Below are 23,147 nucleotides of genomic sequence, written 5' to 3' on the forward strand. Positions count from 1 at the left end.
ACATGGACACCTCTCCTTACTGGAAATTCTTCCTGACTTAATGGAGCAACGTGTTGCATGCAAGCACTAATAGTCTTCGCAAACTGGGGACCTAAAGGGGTCCCAATCGTCAAGACCGACAGGGTTAATTCCCTTCTATATCAAAAGACTTTCAGTAAAGATCCACATTTTTTAATTAGGATCAAAGGTCTTCACAGAAGATACCATCTTTTCTGGTATGAATCTGGACATCACAGGAAAAGAGTCCATATTACATGCTGCAATCCTTTCCTAATGCTCATACAGCCTTCACCTCATCGATCTCTTTGCAATTTCCCATTTTCCTTGATAATCATCCTTTTGTACCTCAGGGTTTGTAAGTGGGTTTTATAACTTCTCTTTCAAGAATAAAGGGAGCTTAAACCAAAATAAAACCATGTTTGCCATTGCTAAGTGGAGCTACACACAGAGAAATATTATTTATGGCAACCAGAAAGATAAAGTAAATCAACACATATACACAGAGTGCATATTTGAAACATTCAAGTTTGGCGATATGGACATATCATCCCAAAAGTTTAAGATATAAAGGGAAACAACATATTTCTGTTCACATACACAGAAAATTTCTGTTGTGCCTTATGCATTTGCCAATAGAACAAATTGAAATTTGATGACTAGAACCACACAGCAATAAAGAGTGCCCCAGTCAGAACCAGCATAAAACCACAAATAAAAGGCAGTCCAGTCTGCCAAAGGCTGCCTGAAACCATGAGTAGGCTAAACCTTTTTATTTAGCAAAGATGAAAAGGGAAAAGTTCTGATGTGGTTGTCTGAGAGGAGCATGTTTCACAGCCACGGAACTGTGGAAGCACAGAACTGTCCTCCCAGGGCTTCCCAGACCCACATAAACAGTCTCAGCTGCTCACCACAGCCCTGCACAGCTCCTGGCTTTAAGGTCAGAACAAGAACTCTGGTGCCAAAGAAACACTTCAAGCAAAAGCCCCGAGAGGAAGAACATAAATGAATGTCACTGAAGAAAAGTTGCTCTCCCTTCACATCTCATAGTTGCAGAATACAAAGCAGTTACCAGGGTGGATGGGTGCTTAAAGTTAAGTCCAGAAATCAGTTTAACTCTTTGAAGGAACAAGATGATATATCTCTCTGGCCCCGACAGACTCAACCAAGTGAAGGCCAACACTAGTGGGCTTTCAGCCTGCGAATCTTGATTCTGTTAAATCAGGAAAAACAATGGGTAAAAAACTGGTGTTGTTGACCACTAAGACTCACCATCTGAATACTGTACATAGAAACCTGTAGCTTGTCAGCTTAATTTGCAAAGGACAGACTTTACAAAAAATGCCTTGCCTACTACACGAGTCACTGGGAGTCTGTTGGGATCTCTTCATCCAAGCTGGGATGACACTCACCAAACCACACCTGCTCTTCTCATCAGGGCCTGTAATCTGACAACACAAACACAAAAAAAGGGCAGCATACAACATTGTGAGATGATACACTGCTTCTTCAGCTATTTGCATCTAGGAGAGAGAGTGTACAAACAGCAGTATTAGAGTAACAAAAAGGCCTCCACAGCCCTGTTTCAATCCCTTTGGAAAAGGGCACAAAATGGTGAGATGTATCACCAGGAGCCACTTATGTTGTTTGGTTCAGCAAGTCATTCCTTTGGAGGACACCAAGGTTTATGTATTGTTCTAAACAACCCCCTATAACAAAAGCACATTTACACAAACTAATTAAAAAGTAACAAGAATGACAATGTCAAAAAGCAGTGTAAGAGACATGTAACATGGTGCTTCTACCAAACCCTTACTGTCACTATGTAAGAAAGCACATTTTAAATACAGAGTCTAAACATTTTACCTTCTTGCAATTAGATTTTTAGCTTTGTCTCTATCTACACCATTCAATTCCTTATTTCTTAAGGATACAATTCAGTGACAGTTGTATATGCCTGTACTTTACAGGTGTGGTGTCAATATTCTCTCTATATTGTAATATATGTACATATTAACAGAGTACTGAATCACAGAATCACAGACTATTCTGAGTTGTAAGAGACCCACAAGGATCACTGAGTTCAACTCTTAAGTCAGTGGTCCATAAAGGGGAAGAATTGTTATTGAAAGAGCCATTCTGTTCACTTTAACAAAGAAAGCTTTGGTAAAGTTTATATAAACTAACTCATTTTCTGCTTATTGGCATGAAAATTGATTTCTTTTAAATATCTGCCCTAAGACAAAAATTACTGCCAAAATATAAGAAAGCAGCAATGACTTTAAAATGTACTTAAAAAAATCTAGATGATTAACATCTCCAAAGTACCCTCTTGCTATACAATAGGAATTTCTTATGTACAGGTTTTCCCTAAGGTGAACTATTAGTCATAAGTTTTCTTAGCTATCAAGCACTGATGTATCAGACATCTCATTGTTTATAGTAAAGGCATAAAATGTAGAACAGTACTTCTGACTTTTAGGGTATCCTATTTTAACCAGAGCAGTTAGTCAAAAGATAAAACAACAATGTGTTTGATGTCTACTTTCATAAAAAAAGAGATTTTTATGATTCTGTTTTAATACAGAATTCTTAAAAATAGCCTCACTTGACCAAAAGAACATTGGAGTGTAATGTGATACTATTTTCTGATCTAGCACCGGCTGTGACCCAGGAACATGAATATGCCACTTAATGGCTACAGATCTGGATCTTCACAAAAACCAGAGCCACTCACTTATCCAAATGCTTACCTGATCCATTCCCACACAATAGTGTTGAAGAGCATAAACTACCTTTTCATACTTTTTTAATGCTTTAGTATAATTTGTCATTCCTCAGGACAGGAATAAATAGAAGAAAACACAGAAGCCATAGAACATTGAAATTTAGTAACTCATAGCCTACCAGAAAAATGGAACAGGTGCTAGCAGAAACATGCATTTCTTGGCCTTTTATTGTTATAACAATCACAAATAAAAACATGCTAGTTGATTTAGGATACATCATCTAGCAGAATTTGGGTTATTTCTTTTAAATAAACACTTTCCTCAAGTCACAGCTTAAAGCAATTACAGACCTTTGTCCACTGATAAATTTAAAGCTGGCAGAGTCAGAAAAATTTCAGCTGCAGTAAATGTCCAGTTAATCCCAAGCCAAAATATGCTTGATTTTGATTTCCTGTGTGCTTTTCTTAGTTTATTGTTGCTACTACACCGAACAGAAATACACCTGAATAAAAGACAAACACAGGCACTGAGTCAGATCGTGGTGGCTCCCTGTTATCAAGATTCTTCCAGTCAAACCAGAACTCACCTCAAAAAGAAAAAAGCTTGTTTTCTTTGACCCAGTAAAACTATTTCTGCATGTGAAGATAGATAACAGAACTGACAGAATTTTAGGAATTCATAAACAGACAGGGTCTACTTAATGTAGCTGAGACTGTTTTCCAACTGCACAATGTAAACACCTATAGTAGTTTCCTGACACACTAGTTGGGTCTTCTGAATTTCTTCACCTGGAACTCAACTCATGCAAGTAGCAGCTATGAACAGGAGACTATGTTCACTCTCTGAAGAATATTTGCCACTTACCTATCATAAAAAGGGGATTTTTTAAAATAATTTAAGCTGTATTTTTCCAGAGCAGAATAGAATGTAAATCTGCTCATGACGAAGAAAATTTAGTAAAGAATCAGGATGGGTTTACCTAGTTTCAAAGAATAAAAATACTGACATTAAGAACAAGGAAGTTCCTCCCTATTTGACTTTATCTGCCAAAAAGAAGCTACCAAGTTTCATTGTTTTGAGCAAAATACTCAGTAATTGACAGCAATTAATTCTGTAAATATCTACCAATAAATTTTTTATTATTTTTCCATATTCCATTACTAAATTTCTCCTATAACAACAAGCAAATAAAGATTACACATTTAAAACTAATATCTTGAGAAGTCATGAAATACTAAAATGCTATGGACACCTAATTAATGGAACTCTTTCCTACATTGAGGTAACTTATGTTATCCTTTGGAGTAAGGCATGGAAAAGAATCTAGGTGATATGGATCAGAATAAAAACAAGCCTTTTTCTTCCATCATCTACAGCAGAGATATCTTGTTTCATTTTCTGTAAGTTAAAAGCAACCAAAGTCAAAGTAAGGTGGATGTTGTGGCTTTTTCTGAATGCAGAAAACAAAGCTGCTCTACTCAGGAGCTGGCAAGGGGAGACTGAAGTCTACAACTTGTTTTATATATGCCTTTTTCTTCAAGATTCAACTGCATCTGAATTACATTTCAGTATCCCAGAGGCTGGAAAGAGTTTAGAGTGAAGCATCATCATGTGTGGGTCCTACCTGGGAAAGCAGGCAAAAACTTCTGCTCCACTGAAAGGGAAGAGCATGCAGCACAAGCTGAGGGACAGCCATTCAAGCCTGACCCTTTATTTAGTTAGGAAGTCTGTCTTTAAATTTCCAGGGAGAAATAAAAGTAATTTTCTTCTTGCAGGATATCTTCAGGAGCAGAGATACCTGGAAACACAAAACCAGGCAAAACTATTTTCCTTGTCCTGTATGGGTCTCTTCATGCAGACACTGTGGCAGGAATCCTGTAAGAGTTGAGTGATTGGCAGAAGTGGCTGACAGGACAGGGCTTTACAGTCACTCTTCCAGTTACTTTTGGCTTGGCAGAGGTCTCTCTCTTACCAGAATGCAGCCTGGGAGCACACAGTTCTCCCCAGAGCTGAGCTGAAGCCGACACTGCCTGGGAAGGGTCACGCTGGCTGCAGCAGGAACATGGGTTCCCACCTTTTGCACCCAATTATAAATACTCTGTACTATTCAGGAACAAGACCAACAAAAGTTCATCTTCCAGTGGCCATCCACTTCTAAATACAGCAGTGACATCTAGACGACCCTCTGGGTCTTGCTAAAATAGAAACAAACACAACAGTTTCCTGCAATCACTGAGCCAAGTCCCAGTGCAGTAACTGAGTCATGACAAGGCAAATTAGTCTTGACTGTATCAATGCTCAAGTGCTCTCTTTATGACAGTAAACAGGGAAACAAGACCCCATCTCGAATCACAATGTTTAATTCTCACTTTCTCATACACTTTCTTAGGATTTCTCTTGACTTCCTAGATTTCTTTGGAAGTCCAAGATCAAGTCTTTTCAAATTCGTGTCAAGTATCATGATTACAAGGAGTGTATACAACAGGCCAAATGGGAGGAAAAACAAAAACAAACAAAACCAAACAAAAACAACAAAACCAACCAACCAAACAAGAATACCAGGTTTGATACAGCAACAAGTTAGACCAGTGATTCTAACCATGCTTTTCCACACTGGTTCTGTCCTCATGCTGTTACTTTGATTTCAAAGACTCCACAGAGCAGAATTTTTACCCTTAATAGTCTGAAACTCCAGGTTCATAAAAGATTAAAAGAACCACTCTAGTATGGTGAAGAAGCAGTAGGCATGAAAATCTAAACATAAAGCTCTATGTGACGTTACTTCAAGAGGAAAAAAACCTCTGCAGGACACAGGATTTTATATTTGCTAACAAACAAGGGACTTCAGCCAATGGGGAGAAAAAAAATAACGGGCAGAAATAAAAATTGGACACCCTGAGGCCCAAACATGAAATTTACAGATGATAAACCCACTATTTATATAGGTTTTCAGAATGTCCAATTCTTGGTTAGAAAAACAGAGTGCACCTCACAACATCCAAACACTGACCTGAAGCAAATTAAATTTAAGTATCATTAGAGTATAAGCAAACCAGTTCTCTTGAATGCTGAGCACCCATGGTACCCATGAGCCTCCCTGGAAGCCAGTGGGAGGCAGACTGGGGAGAGTGAAGAATAAAAACCAATACAGCTACTTGGTCTCAAATAGTCCCATGAGCACCAACAGTGTGGAGTGTATTTTCTTCCACAGAAAAAAACCCCATTCATATAGGGAATGAATAACCTCAAAACTCAGTTCTCACTGCAGTCTATCAGCTGTCCTCTCTGCTGTGCCACCATACAGCTCTTCACAGAGCCACATAAGCTATTAAGATGATTTAGATGAAAAATACCTCTTTGAAAGAATTTTCAGATTCATCTTAACTTCAAGGCATTACATAAAAGCCAAGGCAGAAACAAGCCTTATATCTAACCAATATAAGGGCCCAAGGGGAAAGTCAGTGGTCTATCACTAAACACTTTGATGTTGCCTGTGTATCAACAGGCAGATCCTTCTGACACACTGCAGTGATAAAATATGCCCAAATGAATACATGTACTGCCTTGTGAGTATATAAATCCAATTCAGTTCCAGGCTGGTGACAAAGATTAAACTAATCATGGGATAGCAGAAAACTAACAGCAACAAAAAAACACAAAACTAAAAAAAAACAAAACCCTGGAACAAACAAATAAACATAAAAAACAACAAAGAAGCCCCATTTTCAGCAGGTAAAGTTCCTGACAGTTTACTATGCAACTGATTTAATAGCAATGGTGGTATAAAATAGAGAAAAATTTATTAAACAATCAACAGTCATCCGAACTTTAGAAGATTAACTTAAAGTAACTATGAAACCACAGGCAGTTAAGCACCGTAGCTTCAGAAACTCAGTTTCTAGTTATTTTGTCCGAGTGAGTTGTACTGTGATTGGAGAGGGAAAAAAGTAAACTCAGAACAAAAGAAAATAAAGGAAAAAAAAAAATCACCAAACACCACCACAAACTAGAAAAGCAAGTTATCTCCATGTGGGAAAGAAATATATTTGTATCTATTTTGCTACAAAGAAAGTTTCACATTTCTGTATAAATGCAGTATCAGATTCAAAGTCACTTCCAGTTCCCTTCACTGCAGCATTTTACCTAATCATCCATGCAGCTTTCACATTTATTTTCACCCTTCAAAATAAAAAGGAGTCATACAGCTTCTCCATTGTGTGGAAAAAAATAGAGCTTGATTAAGTAACAAATAAATTCCTGTTTACAAGAAAAACTGGCTTGCTTGTATTACAATGAGGACACAATAATTTATGGATGAGTTAAGGTGAATCTCTGTTTAACATGCTTTCCAAACTGCACCACTCTTTTGTTAATGCACTCAAAGCATTAGGAAAGAGTATAGTTCAACATCTGGAAAATGGATTCTGTGATTGTGAAATCCAGTTTGTAAGCAGAAAAATCCCTCTTCTGTGAGAGAAAAGAAAATGGACAGCCAAAATTATTCCAAAAGAGAAAGATGATGGGATATTTCTTGCCTTCAAACTCAGCATGGGTGACTGAAAATGCTTAAATAATCCTTCCTTCCAGCATACGTCACAAGAAAAACAGTAAAACCCCAAGACTGGGGTGTGAAGGTCAAGCCAATTTGCCTTCTTGTATTCCTGACAACAAGGATTTTTCTAGATGGAGAGGGGTCCATGCAAAGATTGAGAATTAAAGTACTGAACATGGGTACCTTTGGTGCTGCCACCCAAGAGGAAGAACAAGACATCAGCAATCATTTCTACAAGACAAGAGCTGCTTTTTTTGGTTTCACAGGAGCGGCTGAATCTCCCAGGTGTTCTAACTCCAGCTGGCAGGGAGCAGCTCCATCGACAAAATGCATGGCTCATCTTTTACCATGGCTAGAATTGCCTGAACATGCAAACTCTCCAAAATGCATTCAAATCATCCCTTAATGTGAAAATTGCCCAGTCCATCAAAGCCATCTGGAAAACATCACATATTACACAATAAGGTCCAGATATCTACATTGGTCATATATTTGGATGTCTGTATTAAAAAAGGCAGTATCATACTACTCTCATACCAAACTTAAAAAGCTTTGTACTAAACAGCTTAAGTATTGCTAAAAGAGCTAACATTTAAAACCACAGAGATAAGATTAAAACAAAACAAAGAACGTTGCAGCTTCAGAATCTCTGGAAATGCCACCAGCATTTCTATGCAAGCACAGTAAAAAAAGGAACAGATTTGACTTGTAGATTTACTGAGGGGGATGGAAAGCCAAGGATCAGATAACTTTCCAATACACCATAATGTATCTGCAGAAACTGGCTTCTCACATAAGCCAACATGAGTGCTTGGTTTGCAGGCACAAGGCTGTCCAATTGAAGTAGCTGTAGCATCACAGGAAGAGGACAAAAAATGCATCAGTTGTTGGTATGAGAAAAATCACAGGAACTACCCAAGACAGACTGTCTTGTGGTTTCCTTTGGGTTAGCAGAAATCATAGGAGTACTTTGCTGATTGCCTTAGAATAAGTATTTGCCAGCAAATTACCACAGTGGTTTCCTCTTAAGAATAATGTGTGTGCTCAAATAATGATTCTACATCACTAAAATAGTGAAATTCTGCTATTGATTTTGATGATTGCTAGAAAAAAATACAGAACAAATCCTTTGTATCTGATCCGTTGGAGCAAAATTTTACCAGAAATTAAAAGGCAGAGGACTTTGCAGCACCAAGCTGAAGGAAGTGCAGCATGGTAACTTTTGGCAAATGCTATCATTATAAACAGTGACCATGGTAACGAGCGGGATTTTTTTCCTCTAGACCCTGGGGAGAAAAAAAAAACCCATGGACATTTCTCTGTGTGTACATATATTAGTCTTTGTACGTCATTACAATGTTTGTGTGTCAAGACCTTGCTTTAGAACAGCTGCTCGTTTGCTTAGGCTAATGTATATTCCCATTGATTTCCTGCTAAAAAAGGAAACGTGACATACACAACTTTTCCTTCTTCTCTCCACTGGTTGCCTCAAATAGCAAACCTCTAAATTTGGAGAAATTTTAAGCTGATAAATGAGGGGCAAGAAAGGAAAGAGGATTCTACCTAATACACATGTAACAAAATGGTAACTGTTTTTTGATGTGTTATTTCTGGCCAGTTTCTTTTCCAAGTACATCTGTTTAAAAACCACAGTTAAATTACTTTACCCTGCAGTTAACAGGGCGGGGGCGGGGGGGGGGGGGGGGGGGGAGGGGGGGGGGGGAGTTGGAATGGTAAAAAAAAAATCAACTATTAAAATGCTGGTACCTAAAAATGGCTCTTTGGGACAGTGAAAGTCAACTTAAAAATAATAATTACAAGGCTGCAAGTACTTTCCAAGTTATAAATCGCTTTATAAGTATCCTCTGACACAGGAAAACCTTCTTTGATGGAAGCTAGTGTCTAGATTGTGTACCAGAGTGGCACCATAGCACTCAAAACAACACTTAGGCAAAACTGATGCCTTTGAAATCACACTACTGCTTCAATCACTGCTCAGCAGATCCAACAGAACAGCCTGGAGTAACTCACTGGTCAAAACCAAGTCCTGGTTATCTTCCCTAAAGAAGTGGACCACATGATTAAGATTTCCAGCTTTTAGTCTTGAATCACAGACATTTGCATCACTGTGCTTTGTATGTAAGTGCTTAAGATACACATAATGCTCCCACCCTGTTTAGGTATCTCTAGTTTGCCTATACAAAATCATGATAGAACAACTTTGACTGTCATGGACCTCCACAGGCCATGCAGTCCAATCTACTGCTCTAGGAAGAATCAGATGTCAGTTTGAAACACAGGAAAAAACATTCATATTGAAACAACTTTATTATAAGGCACTCCCAAAAAGAGGTCTTGGAGTGATTTAATCTCTCACTTGGAGAAATGTCAATTGACTACTAGAAACTTGATTATTTCTGCTGGATATGGAACAGCCAATGCACAGGAAGGCCCAGGAAATTGCAGATCTGGTCCTCTAGTCAGTAAGGAGACCCACAAGGATACAACTGGCAGATATTCATCAGTCATCCCAGTTCTCAGCTACAAAAAAATGCCATTAACTACTCTGAAGTCATATGAGCATATTGGTGTTCTGATTGTAAGAAATAAAAGCTAATATCATTATTTCCTCATGAAAATTCCCTTTGATGACAACTCTACTATATACTCATTGCTCTTGTGTAATACCTACCACACCCTTCAATAGAACATCCCAAGAGCAACCACAGGACCAATAAAATTAAAAAGCCCCTTCGAACTCACCATCATCTATCTGTGAGTCATTCCTAAGAGTAAGCATATTTTACTGACATAAGGATACCTTATAATTCTGAATAAAACTTGTATTTTCATTCTTTTGTACCCCACTGCCATCCTGCAATGAGGCACTTCTTTCAGATGCAAAAAATCCTGTGTTCTTGATCATTGTCACCGTGGTTAATAAAAAGGCCTGTGTGGAAAGCTTTGTGACCTAGAAAGGAGATGTATTGTATGAATGATGCACCAAGCCCAGAGAGTAAGACGTCATTATTCTATTTATATCTATAGGCAGAGGAAAAATGAGTCCAGTAAAAAGATTAAATACTTCACATACCGCAGGAATTTTCAGTTAAATGAATGGATTTTAAAATAATCATGAAGACTAGCATCCTTGTGCTAAAAGAATAAATGGTCAAATCTATGGTGATCAAATATCATAATTTTGGCCAATTTGTGCATTGTTTGCTGCATCTCCAGTTGTCTGACATGAAGCAACAATATTGTAAATCTGTGGTTTACAAGTATGCTATAAAGTCCATTTAATTGTTTTCAACTGTTTCTAGTAATCTCACCAGGTATTTTGAAATAAAGCATTTTTTTCTTCAGCTTTTCTTCCAGGACAATGTTCTTCCCTCTTCTGTGGCTGCACACTGAAATGGCATATGAGCCAGAGACACAACTACAGCTGAGAGGCATCAGACGAAAACACCACCTGGACAGTTTGTGGCACAGCTTTCAGAGTTTACAGAACACAATGCAGATCTCACACCTCTGATTTTTTTTTTTTTCTATTCAGATTGGATAAAGTGCAAAAAGGAAGGAAAGTATAACTCATCATTCCCAGGAAATCATGATGAAGGGCAGTTTTAGTGTCCACAAATCCTGTAATCTCTTGGGTGCTTTTCCTGTTATGTTCCCCTTACATTGTCTAATCATCAAACAGCATCAACACTGAGCAGAGGTAAAAGCTCCCTGAATTTATTACTTGACATCACTGGAGTCCACTTGTAAGAAGTAATTGTTAAGATAACAAGAATCTCTCTCTCACCTCTGCGCTTCATTTAAGCCTTAATTCACACAATTGCCTCTCCCATTTTAATAATGTTCTGCGAAATCACTGGCAAGCACAGAAGAGCTTAGAGACCCACTTAAACACATTTAACCTACATACAAAGAGCTAAGGGAGCTATTTCAGCCCTGCCTTCAAAAAAAAAAAAAAAACAAAAACCAAAAACCAAACAAACAAAACCAAAAAACCCAGACATAAAACAAACCCAAAACACATGTCCAATCAATTACCAGTTCTGCCTTTTTGAGCCTCTGGATCTAACAGATGTAGCTTTACAGACTCCCTCATATCACATGTTTAGATGACAGACCTGGTCTGCATTCGAGTCATGGAAAAAACAAAACGGTTGATTGCCATTTCAGTTGTCAACAAAACAACTAGAACCTTGTCTGCTCCCATTCCACATTTCCTTCTTTTTATTGACCACTGACTTGTAGCTTGGTCTAGAAGATACTCCCTCAAACTTCCTTGTCTAGAGAATTTCTGATTTGCAATAAAATAAATGGTTTTCAGAAGGAAGTTTTTTGACATAGAGCCTGCAACACCTTCCCCTGTTACTACTCTTCTAAGGAAGACAATGTTGGCAGGCTAAAGCTGACACAAGTATTGAGTAGGTCTAAGCTCTGTAGGGAAGAGATACACCAGGGGCCTGCAGAAACATAGCAAACCATTCACAAAGGAGTAACGCTCACAGTACAGAGGCACCAATAGAGAAGGCACACAACTTTCAAGTGTGTCACTATAATGAAAATGCAAGTGAACAGTCCTATTAACCCTTTTAACAACCATCAAAACCAGTCAATACTTGGAAAGGTTCTGTAGCTTCAAATCAAGCACTTAATAATAGCTCCTAAGAATCACAGAATAATTCAGGTTGGAAGGGAACTCAGGAGGACATCTTGTCCAACCACCTGATATTTAGTTATTATAAACACCAGGCCAGTTCTACAGCAGCTGACTCTAATTCTAAATTCATTCATATAATCAACATCAAATCCCTACAACCAAATAAAGGAACATAAGCCTAAACAAAGGAGAAAAACACCCAACTTCACAATCTTCCAACAGCAACAAAATCTGTTCTTCATCGATTTTTCTCACCTTTGGTTTGCCTGCATTTTTCAGTGGAAACTATTGTTTGTTTTGCATGCCAGCAGAATCCCAGCTCAAGGCTGCCAGCTCTGCACCCAGCCATGTGTTGTGTTCGGTGTGTTGAAAATGTTTGGTACAGTCAGACCTAAGAGTGCCAACTCATGGCTGTGGAAAAATACCAAACAGTTACTGAGGAAAAAACAGATAAATTGCCAGTTGTTCACTCAGTATTTAAGTCTTCTCTCCTCTTTTTCTCTCAGTGCCTCTGTCTTCTCTTACAAAACTGTAGCTTTAGAGTTAGGACACTTCGTACTTTCTCCCCCATATTACTAATTGCTGTCACTAAGCCATGAAGAACTATCCCATACAAAGTAATTTTTCCTTTTTTTACATCATTAAATTCTTTGGTTGGCTAAAGTACTTTATTGAAAAAGATATAATTAAGTTATACTCATTTCTTATATCTGGTTTATATACATACAAAAGCAAACCAGACATCATGCCGTTCATAACAGGTTCAGTTTATTCAAGCAATGAAGTCAGCAAGCCCAATTATATTATTTTTTCTTTTCAATTCATCAGGTTTAAAGCCAAACAACTTCCTTTACTGAGAAGAATCTTAGGACTACATGTAAACAGCAGTGTGAAAATAGGTCAGATTTTGACAAGTCTGAGTTACCTCACAGAAAGTTTGTGAGGAAATTGGAGATTTTCTGGGAAACCTACCACATCATGTTTCCATTACTGAACAAATAATAAAATTATGAAAACAGGAAGAAGGTTTTTCACTGTAGCCTACTGTATTTGTTTCTTTGTATCCCATTAAATTTGAAATCATCTGGATACTTCTTAGTCCATTTATTTCTGGAATACGAAACCCCATACTTGATTTTTAATTAGCTCATATGCATAGTGTTATAAATTATACACTATTAGAACAAACCAACAGGCAAGTCCACCATGAAAACCTAAGTTGTTTTGTTGGTTTTTTTTCCAATGAGCCAATCAGTACACATTATGACAACATAATTTATTTTCTGAGGAAGTAGAAGTGGTGAAATCTACATGTTCAGCCTCTGGTGTTTTGAAATTGAGAAAGCAAATGTAACTACTAGATGGACATGTCAGAAAATGTCTTGCTCAATTTCACCCTTTGTGGAATTCCATAGGAGCAGAACCAGAAACAAGTCCCCTGTGTGCAAAACCCAAAGTGTTTCATCATGTCCAGGCTGATTCATTCAAGCTGGAACATGGGGACAATGCAACATGTCCTTTAGGATACGCAAAACAGAGTAAAGCAATGTCAGAAATGTACACAGAACCAAGAGCTGAGGTGGGGCTTGCAATTTCCCATCCTACACCTTCACAGGCACCACCCGTGAAAGGCCACATTCCACAAGCCATGCAAACAAGTGCTCAAATATCAGCAAGGAAACAAACCTCAAGGAAATCACTGCAGGTCTTCACTTTTTTCTGGTGGGCTCAACACTCACAGTTAAGAGCCCTGAAGAGCACATCTGGTTCAAGGCCAAAGCATCCAGTGTTTTACTCAATCATGTCCATAAAATGGATTATCAATGACCTGCATAAAAGACTCTTGCAGTGCTTCCATCCCTCTGACTGCTCACCTACCTGTGTTAAAGATAACCTTTTTTACAATACATGCAAGTTAATGATTCTCACTAGTGTACAGCATGTACACCATGTGCTTGGCAGAGATAAAGCCCTGGTGCGCCCCATAAATCTTACCGTCAAAGCAGCCAATTACAAAAAAACTAAAATAGGTAATATGGAAAGTTAATTAGCAATTTTTTGCTCCCTGCCTTAACACAAAAATTGAAAACTTCATCAGAAATATAAGGAGAATCTGTTACAATTGTTTTGTACTGGCAATATTAAAAAAATCCAAAATCAAAGCAAGCAAGGTCAGAACCCCAGTATTCCAAGCAAACCTTGATACAGCAGTTTGGGAATGGAACTGTACCAGCTGAACACTCTGCGATCTCCAGAAGAACATCATACGTGCAGTTCTTCATGACCTTCACAAAGACTGCCATAGGCTCTACACCTTCAAAAATTCAACCAGTTGTTAAACCAGAGATGTCAGTGTTCACACCTCTGTTGTGCTTGTTTCAGAATGGGAGACCTTTAATTTACTTTGGATTTTTTCAGGCTTCCCTTATATTTATGAACCTTGCAACTTTTAAATGAATCAGGATGCAATTTGTTTCAAACCCTTCAATTTCTTGATTTGTTGCCATTTGAAATGGGACACCCCCCATTTTGTATGGAATGAATACAAACAAACTCTCATGAAGACCTGCTCCATTCTCTGAACAACCATCATGCCAATGAAACTCAGGACTGCAACTCCTTGGTCTCAAAAAGCAACCTGAGATCAAGCAGAAGATTTCTTATTTCATTCAACTTTTAGTGCTTGCAAGTCTATAACAAGCTTTACACTAGCTGAGGTTCTCACAAAATTATTCATCAGTGGCAATCTCAGAACTACATCAAGACCTTCCCTTTCACTTGGAGGAAAAATCCCAAATCAAACCAAACCCACTAGTCCACAGTACTGTGAGGGATGTGTGGGAAGAGAGCTTGAAACACACAAACCCTGAAGACACTTTTTTTTTTTTAAATAGGCACATTTACTCATATGAAACATAAAATCATAGAATATTCTGAGTTGGAAGGGACCCACAGGACAGCCCCAAGAGTCACACCATGTGCCTGAGAGTATTGTCCAAGCGCATCTTGAACAAGGGGTTAGCTTGGTGTTGTGACCCCTTCTCTGGGGAGCCTGTTCTAGTGCCCAAACACTAGAAGAATCTTTTTCTAAGATGGGTGAAGAATCTTTTTCTAATAACTTCAGAACACTTACTATCATGATTGTCAAATCCCTCTCCAGGCTTTAAGATGCAACATTTGCCTAGAGTTTCTTGGCTTTTACCACTGTAGTTTTGTAGATTTGAGTTCTGATACATGAAGTATATGACTATTCATGCATAAAAGTGAAATTAAGCTCAGCTGCTCCAATTAGAAGCTGTAATTCCAGAAGAGGGAGCAATCATTAAGTCCCAGATTCAAGGGCATCCTTTTGAAGAACTTCCATAAACTTTAACTGCAGGGGCAATAAACACAGAGTGACAGCTCACATTAACTGAAATAATAAAACAGTGAGGTCATTCCTCTATAATGCTTATCAAAATTTTATCTCAAGTAAATGATTTATAGTACCAGATTCTGTCAGGGCTTCTCTTTCTGCCATACATAGTCAGATATTCTCTTAAGACAACATACCTTTCAACAAGAAAAAGCGGCAATCTTCCCTCAATTTGTCAATCAATCATCTTCAATAGGATAGGATAAGAAAATGTTGCAAACAGACGTTTACTTTTAAAAGCTCTGTTTTCCCTCCTGAATGCAGATACAAAATAAATGAAGTTCCTGTTGATACTTCATTAGCTCTACCAATTTACATGATGGTGTATATAAACCTTTTTTAGTGCTGTGCAGGTGCCAGCTCTTTATTGGGTAACAAATTCTCTTAATTTGCATTTGAAAACAAATGAGCTTTTGGAGTGTCATCCACTCCATATTTGTCACCCTCTTTCCTACTTAGAGGCTTTTAAAGGATGCAATGTGCTCCTCATTAGCTGCATGGGCCAACAGACTTCACTGAAGAGTGACAAAGACAGGGGTTAAGAGACAGAACTAAAAGATTTCTCCTTGTCCATGGGATTTGGTTTTCTGCCAGAAGAGACCAAACTAAACTTCAGCTCCTCTCCACCACTACCTTTCCACTTCCAACAGGTTACAGTGGCAGCTCCACCTTCATATGCTACTGACCTGAAAATATGTAAGACATGACTGAGGCTAATTCCCCGTTTACGAGCAAGTTGCAGAGAGTGCCATTTTGACACTTAGAGATTCAGTGCACATGGACATCTACATGGAAAGAACATTTCTTTTTCACCTTCTCCGATGGTCTAGCCACACTGAAATCAGAGACTACAGCCTGCTCATCTTGTTCTGAACGCCTCCACTACAGGCTCTTTGAGAATTGTTTTGTTCAACCCAGAGATGGTGGTTTTACAGGCAGCGAAGGGAAATCAACCACAAGCACTCTCTGTAAAATACCTCACAAATTGAATCCTGGATTCTGAAAAACCCTAAAGTACTTGTCTTCACACTGAAATGAGCTGGGCCTCTGACTGCAACAGCAACATTGAACTGGAGATCACAGAGCATAGGACTGCATTTCCACAATTTGTGCAATGCTCGAAACTCCAGATTATTTTGACAGGAACACTGGGCGACCCAGGAATGCTTATCCTCTGTAGTTGTGATGCAAGTTTACCATGCATTAATCTTTCTTGTCTAAGATGAAGCTTGTCATATGATACTGCCACCAAAGCTACTTCTCCAAAGTAAACTGTGTAATTTGCACAAGCTGTCTAACAGTTTAGCCTGTTTATTTACATTTTTCTTTAATGACTTCTGCATCTGAGATTCTATAGGCAAAGGAATAAAAAAGAACTAAACAAAAAACCAAACCCTGAATTGCAATTCTTTATCCTCTCCTCCCCTACCCACTGCACTTTACCATGAGGAAAAAGGAGAGCTTTATCTCCAATCAAGAGGGGAACAGAGAGATGAGGGGATACACTCAGGTCATGCAGACAGTCATTGTAAAATGTAGCATGAGAACCTGGATGTGATTCTGCCTCCCCCACTAATTAAAACATTCAAATGCCCACACGTTCTTTTTGCTTCTGATGTTCTTCATTATTGACACTATATGTGAAGCTGCATTTAATAGTCCTTGTGGGTGGGCATAGGTCATTCTCTGCTTCTGCATATTCTGTTTTCCCCAAGAGAGGCTTATGCAATATCCTGATATTCAAACAATAACGGAATCATGGAAAATGTGCTCTTGCATGAAAACGTAAGGAGGGGAATGGGAGGAGATGGAGAGTTGTTCCATTATCCTAAAAAGTCTCAATTTAAACCAGCTGTACAATAAATAGCTTCCTGTACTTTGCCACAAAGACACTGAAAGGATACTCTCTGAAAACAAACATTTTTGGGTCAAGTGTGTATATCCACTATAATAATAACACTGTGAGTCCTTCCTGCTGGCTCAGCAACAGCCACATGGGATTCTGCACAACTTCACCGTTCTCAAATGTTCTATTTCAGAACCAGGACCTAGTATTCCGTCTCTCATCATAACATTTCAGCCAGGGCAAGTAGTTCCCCTCAATGCTAAGACAGAACAGACAAATTTCCCAAGGAAACTTGTCTGCAACCTCCTGTATCTGTCCTGTGCTAGTGAGAAAGCCCAAGCCTAACTCCATGACCACGGCACATGTACTTCCCTGCTCCACACGGATGTTCTCATGTGAAATTCTGGATGAGGTCATCTTAGGTCTTTCCCTTCAGTTGTGAAAGGAAGGGAACTGAATTAAGTCCCTTTCTCCCTCCTTCATTCAGCCACCTTTTCCCACAACTTGTAGGAAATAAGTTTGTTTCACCTTTATATCCTCAGAGAAATCTGGCGGCAAATAACCAGGGGGCTGAAAGTCTTAAAGCACATGGAAAAACACATACTTAGACAAACAACAAGAAAATGGAATTTGTGTTATGTAAGAAATGCAGCTAAAAATAAATACTTCATGATTCTTCATCATAAAACTAATGCCTTTTTTCATATAAAGAAGACTATGACCAAAACTCACTAGCACGACACCATGACACACAGAATTTATGCAGAATTTGTATCCATTTTCAGATCATTGGAATAGTTAAGTATAACTACTACACATTTCTATCTTACTAAATGCAAAGCATGGTTTGGATTCTTTATTTCTGCCACTGGAAGCATGATGGAAGGGAACCACTTAAAGTATGATGTTGCAGTCCTGTGCCAAATCGCTGGATATTTATTTTCCTCTAGAAATTTTGATGGCTACTGCACGGTACCAATGGCAAAATATCTGTTTCCATGTTAAAGCTTCCCATGACAATAGGCTATGAAAAGCTTGAGAAACATACCAAACAAATCCCAAACCCAGAATAAAACAAAACATCAAATCCAAAACGCACTCATAAGGCAAGTAAAAACAATATATACTCACTTTGATATTAAACAGGTATATATACCCTAACATAAAGGTTTCTTTCTGTTTTTGTAACTTGAGAATGACATGGCTCATTCAGGTGGCTGTAACAATATTTTATAATGTATGTGGCTGGAAGAGTGGAGCTATATTTCTTTGCTATAAAATTATTTTGTGTTTGTTTTGAAATTTGCTGTCCAACTTTTCCAGCTGAGGCAGCTGGAACACATGCCTGATCAAACAACCATGCAAAATATACATTGTATATCTAACCAGAATCTATTTATGAAGTCTTTGGGCCTTCAGCAGCTTCACCTATGACAGACTGACTTATTCTCCTCAAAATCCTTTGTTACCACTGAAGGGTTTTATAAGACCTTTACATGGAGCATCAATGCAAAAGACGAGTCATGCTGGGGCAGATCAAACATTTTGCAGCTCCTGGGATGGCAGGATGAGGCTCTGCTAGAAGACATTAGGTTTGTATGACCTCTAATGACCAAAAATAGCTGTGCAAGCCCTGCACCTCAGAGGCCACATTCCCTCTGGCTTCTTACCTTGATCCACAAAAGCATGGCAATTTGTTGCTGATCCAGGCAGCTCATCTGTTCAAGACATCACAGTGAAGAAATGTACCATTAAATTACTTTTCCATGTACAGATTATAGGTGCTGGTAGTCCATGCTGGGCTGGAAAAAATGGCATTGTTGCTTATGGGCTTTGTGCAGCCAGCTTCTGTAAGTATCAGGCAAAAACCATAGTCTATGGAAAGAGGACAAGGATGTTGAAATAAAAGTATCGCTCCTTACCTCCTGTCACATGCTCTCTGGCCATGGAACTTCATCACATATAAGTCTATATCTAAATTGAGAGGGTTTTAAACTCATTGATCGCTATTTTTCCTTATGGAATTATTACAGGGGGAAAAAAAGATTCTTTTCTTCTTCATGCTAAATGTCTGTACTGATCACCACCTTACCCTCCTTTGAAATCCAGCCTTTAGGCTATTTTCCTAAAGGAGCAGGTCATTAGACACCATGGTATGATCCTGCTACACAAGTCAGATGCCTTTTGATGTTTATGGGTTTTTTTTGAAAGAGCCTCCATAAGTAGAAAGTTCAACCCATGTCTGCTACAAAACTTGCTAGCGTGAAATCTAAAATGATCTCTACAGTATGGGGCTTTCAGTAATCTTACTGATGTCAACCTCTGCCCTCTTGCTCAGCTTCTGTTCTCCAAAGCCACCATTGATAGCCTCTGCAATCTTTTGCTCCATTAATTTTCCAATATTCAACCTCTCTCCATGTTATCATAATGAGAATATCTATTGAAGACTTTCCCACCTAATTAATTAATAATCTTAACCCATCAGTTGTTCGAGTGATTTGAAACAGAAAACTAAAAAAAAAAAAAAAAAAAAACCCACCAAAAAACCCTTCACTTTTTTTATCAGTTATCTTAGGATTCCAGTTTGCGGGTTTTTTTTTCTCCTCTATGAAGACCATTTATCTTTTGTGTTCAGTCAGGGTAAAAAGCAGAAGCACAGTAAGACTCATGCCAGCATTGCCAAAGATGTGAGCAACAAAGCTACAGAAGTCCTGGGGACTGACTGCTTCAGCGGAATGAGATCCAGGCTACCAAAGCCCTACAAACTGATTCCTCTCTGAGGAGATTCAGTGTACTGGCATTTACAGTCTCCAGCCAGGGGTTTAGCACAATTATTTCGAATAAACCAGAGCCACCTCTGGGCAATTGCCAATGCCTGCCTCTGCCTTAGCCCAGCCCCTTCTGGCCTCTCCCAGCACCTGAGTCACTCTGGTTGTGGGTCCCTGCATAAGTACCTCTCCACTGGCTTTCCTCTGTGGTCCATTTTTCCCATCCAAGGGGAATTTTCTATCAGTGAGGACATTAAAACATTAATATTGACTTAGCCTAATGAAATCCTGATGGCAAAAAGGACCAGGTTTGCTGGCAAAGTACAAGGATAAATAGACATAAAATAATCAGGGTAAAAATGGTACTTTCCATTCCTGTTTGATAAAGTCTGCAAATCAACAGATCAAATGCTCAGCAGAGCAAATGTCTGCACACAATCAGGAGCAGGAACACACCTGGCTTTTTGTGGAATTTACCTTAGAGCGTTGCAACAGAACTCACATATAGGACAGTAATCCCTCCAAGACTGGGTATAACCAATCACACATCAAACACATTGGAAATAAAAACACAATAAGAAGTTAATCTAACAAATTTAGCATTCTGTCCACCTTTTTTTTTCCCCCTCCATGGAATCTCCCCACATTTTTCCTCATTCATGATTATAAACCTCACCATTAAAAACAGGCCTGAATGCATTTTTTATCTCCTCCTATGCTGAAACTGAAGGCTGTGGTAAAGTGGAAAGAAGTGGTGATCATTAATTCACTGCCCTACACACAGTAGGATCAATTATAATCTTTGGATAAGAAGACATATTAGAATGTGTGTGTTTATATGAACACACACACACACATGGTAAGAACTGGTTTTTCACTTTTAAAACTATTTGCTTTAAGACTGGAACATTCTGATCCTGGCAAAATGACGCAACTTATTAGTGGCAAGAAGTGACTCAGTGCCTTGCACTATTTTAGAAAGCCAGATGAGATGACCGCTAACTCTGCTACTTCAAATTCACTCACACTTCCAAATTCAAACTTTATTGTGGAAAAAGCAAAAAAATAGAAGTACAATGGAAAAAACCTTCAAAATAAACTCATAAGAAAGTACAAAGAACACTACAGTGCTTTCAACTCGTGTTTCATAAAATGACCAGGAAAGAGAAAACACAAATACCTAATCAATTATATATTCTAATTAGCTCTTCTTTTATAAACAGAACACAAAATGTCAAAAAGAAATAGTAGAGTTTGCAAAAAACCTCAAGGTTTTCTCCATCCATAGCTCTTCTAATAAGCAAGAAAAAACCCCAACTGTACATCCATATTTCATACCCCAGTTATTTCCCGATGCCAGACACCACATCTGAGCACTAACTCTAGAGCATCAGCAAGAGCAAAGAGGTATCCTCAGAGGCCCCAGAGGAAGCAGTTGTATCTGAAAACTATACTGCAGAGCACACCCTATATCTGGGCAAAAAGAACATCCCAAAGGCTACTGTTGATTTGCAAAAGTAATGATGGGAAGCTTTGCCCAGTGTTCAGTTCACTTTACTGTCAATCCTATTTCTCCATACCCATAAAAGTCTGGTTAAGCAAATCTTCAGAGGAAGCACTTTACATATTTTATGCTACATGAAAAAACCAGATAAATTTATACATGAAGGCTGTGGGATACAGTAGCCACAGCATTGTAGAGAGCTAGAAGACACAGCTGCCATTCTGAGCAACAAAATTTACACACACTGAAATTTTAAGTTAACTCCCCTCTCACTTGGCTTATCACCAAAGTGGAACTCCTCATACCTACCCCCCTTTTAAAATAAGGCTTGAAAAGTACTAAGAAAGCACTTTTCTGGATCTGACATTCCAGGTGCACAAGCCAAGCCTTCTCATGTAGCTCCCAGGCATGAGAAGGTGGATTTGCTTATGCAGTTTATGAGTAGTTTATGCTCTGAAACAGGCTATGTTAAATGCAAGCAGTTTTAGCTTAACAGCTATACATACACAGAGGATTGTAGGCATTAATAAAGCAGAAAATAGATTTTTATCCCTAAATTCTGAAAATTTGCAATGCAGATTTAGCCTATGAGTTATTAAAACGGTTTCAGTCTCGTTAACAAAAAAAAAAAAAGGCAGGGCTTAACATTTGACATTTATTAGAGAATACAATAATGTCACACTGTGTCTGTGTCATACTGAGTCTCTCTGCCCTTATGCACACCATCAATGTTGAGATGCAGGCATAACACCCAGGGAGATATGAGAGTGCTTTCCACATGAACCTTTGCAGCAGTAATTGAAAAACTCAGCTATGCATTTCCCTGACAGCTATTTCCAAAACTGCCATTTTTATATGGATTTTAGAATCCAATATAGGTGGCTTGTATTTTTCTGCCATTTTTATGTGCATTTTACAATCCAGTATAGATGGTTTGTGTTTTGAAGCCAGAGTGGACTACGTAATCCTGTAATTTCATGTAGTTGCTTCCGAGTTCACAGTTGTGTCAATGTCATGTGCAAACTGTACTACACCAAAATTGCAAGAAATCATGTTTGGTAACTGTTTACAAAAAAAAAAAAAGTGAAACCAAACCTGTACCTAGAGAGCAGGAAAAATTAAGGAGCGGGATGATTAAGTCAGACATGGAAAAAAAGAAAACCAAACCAAGTCCAAGGCTTGGAAAAAACATAGAAGGGATTATTGTCTTGCTTAAGTAATCTTCTGTATTGAAAGGAGATTGCAATCAGAAATCTGCCACTTATCCAACAAATTAGCCTGACTTTCAAAGGCATCCTTTAGCAGATGTGTGCCTTGGAGTAATCAGTGCACCCATTACATGGAAAGCCATTTATCACAGGAAGCAGGATTAGACTGAATCAAGGAAACAAAACCAACTCTCCCTCTAAAAAAGCCTAATTAAAATCAGGCAATGTGTAATTTCTGACAATAATATTTTCAACCTGTAGCATAATACTGAGATTAGCTCAGTTGGTTAAAACTTGGTTTTAGTAATGCCAAGGTCATGGGTTCAATCCTCTGTGTGGACCACTGATTTAAGAGTTGGACTCGATGATCCTTGTGGGTCACTTCCAACTCAGACTAATCTGTGATTTCTGTGATAATCAGGTATGAAATGTTGAGACTGCCTGGAAGACTAG

General features: G+C 38.5%; 1 protein-coding gene across 2 annotated transcripts in view; it reads right to left on the minus strand.

The window, feature by feature from the left end:
• Positions 1 to 23,147, minus strand: part of PDE3A (phosphodiesterase 3A) — a 247,992-nt gene that overhangs the window by 159,028 nt on the left and 65,817 nt on the right. The window contains exon 1 of one of the 2 annotated variants that reach the window (XM_071551347.1): positions 4,351 to 4,421. The exons of the other annotated variant lie outside the window; for it this stretch is intronic. The gene's annotated coding sequence lies outside the window, so the exon portion shown is untranslated. Of the gene's footprint in view, positions 1 to 4,350; positions 4,422 to 23,147 lie in introns of those variants that run through there. 2 annotated transcript variants of the gene reach the window in all.

This window comes from Pithys albifrons, chromosome 3, assembly GCF_047495875.1.
Source record: "Pithys albifrons albifrons isolate INPA30051 chromosome 3, PitAlb_v1, whole genome shotgun sequence".
NCBI lineage: Eukaryota > Metazoa > Chordata > Aves > Passeriformes > Thamnophilidae > Pithys > Pithys albifrons.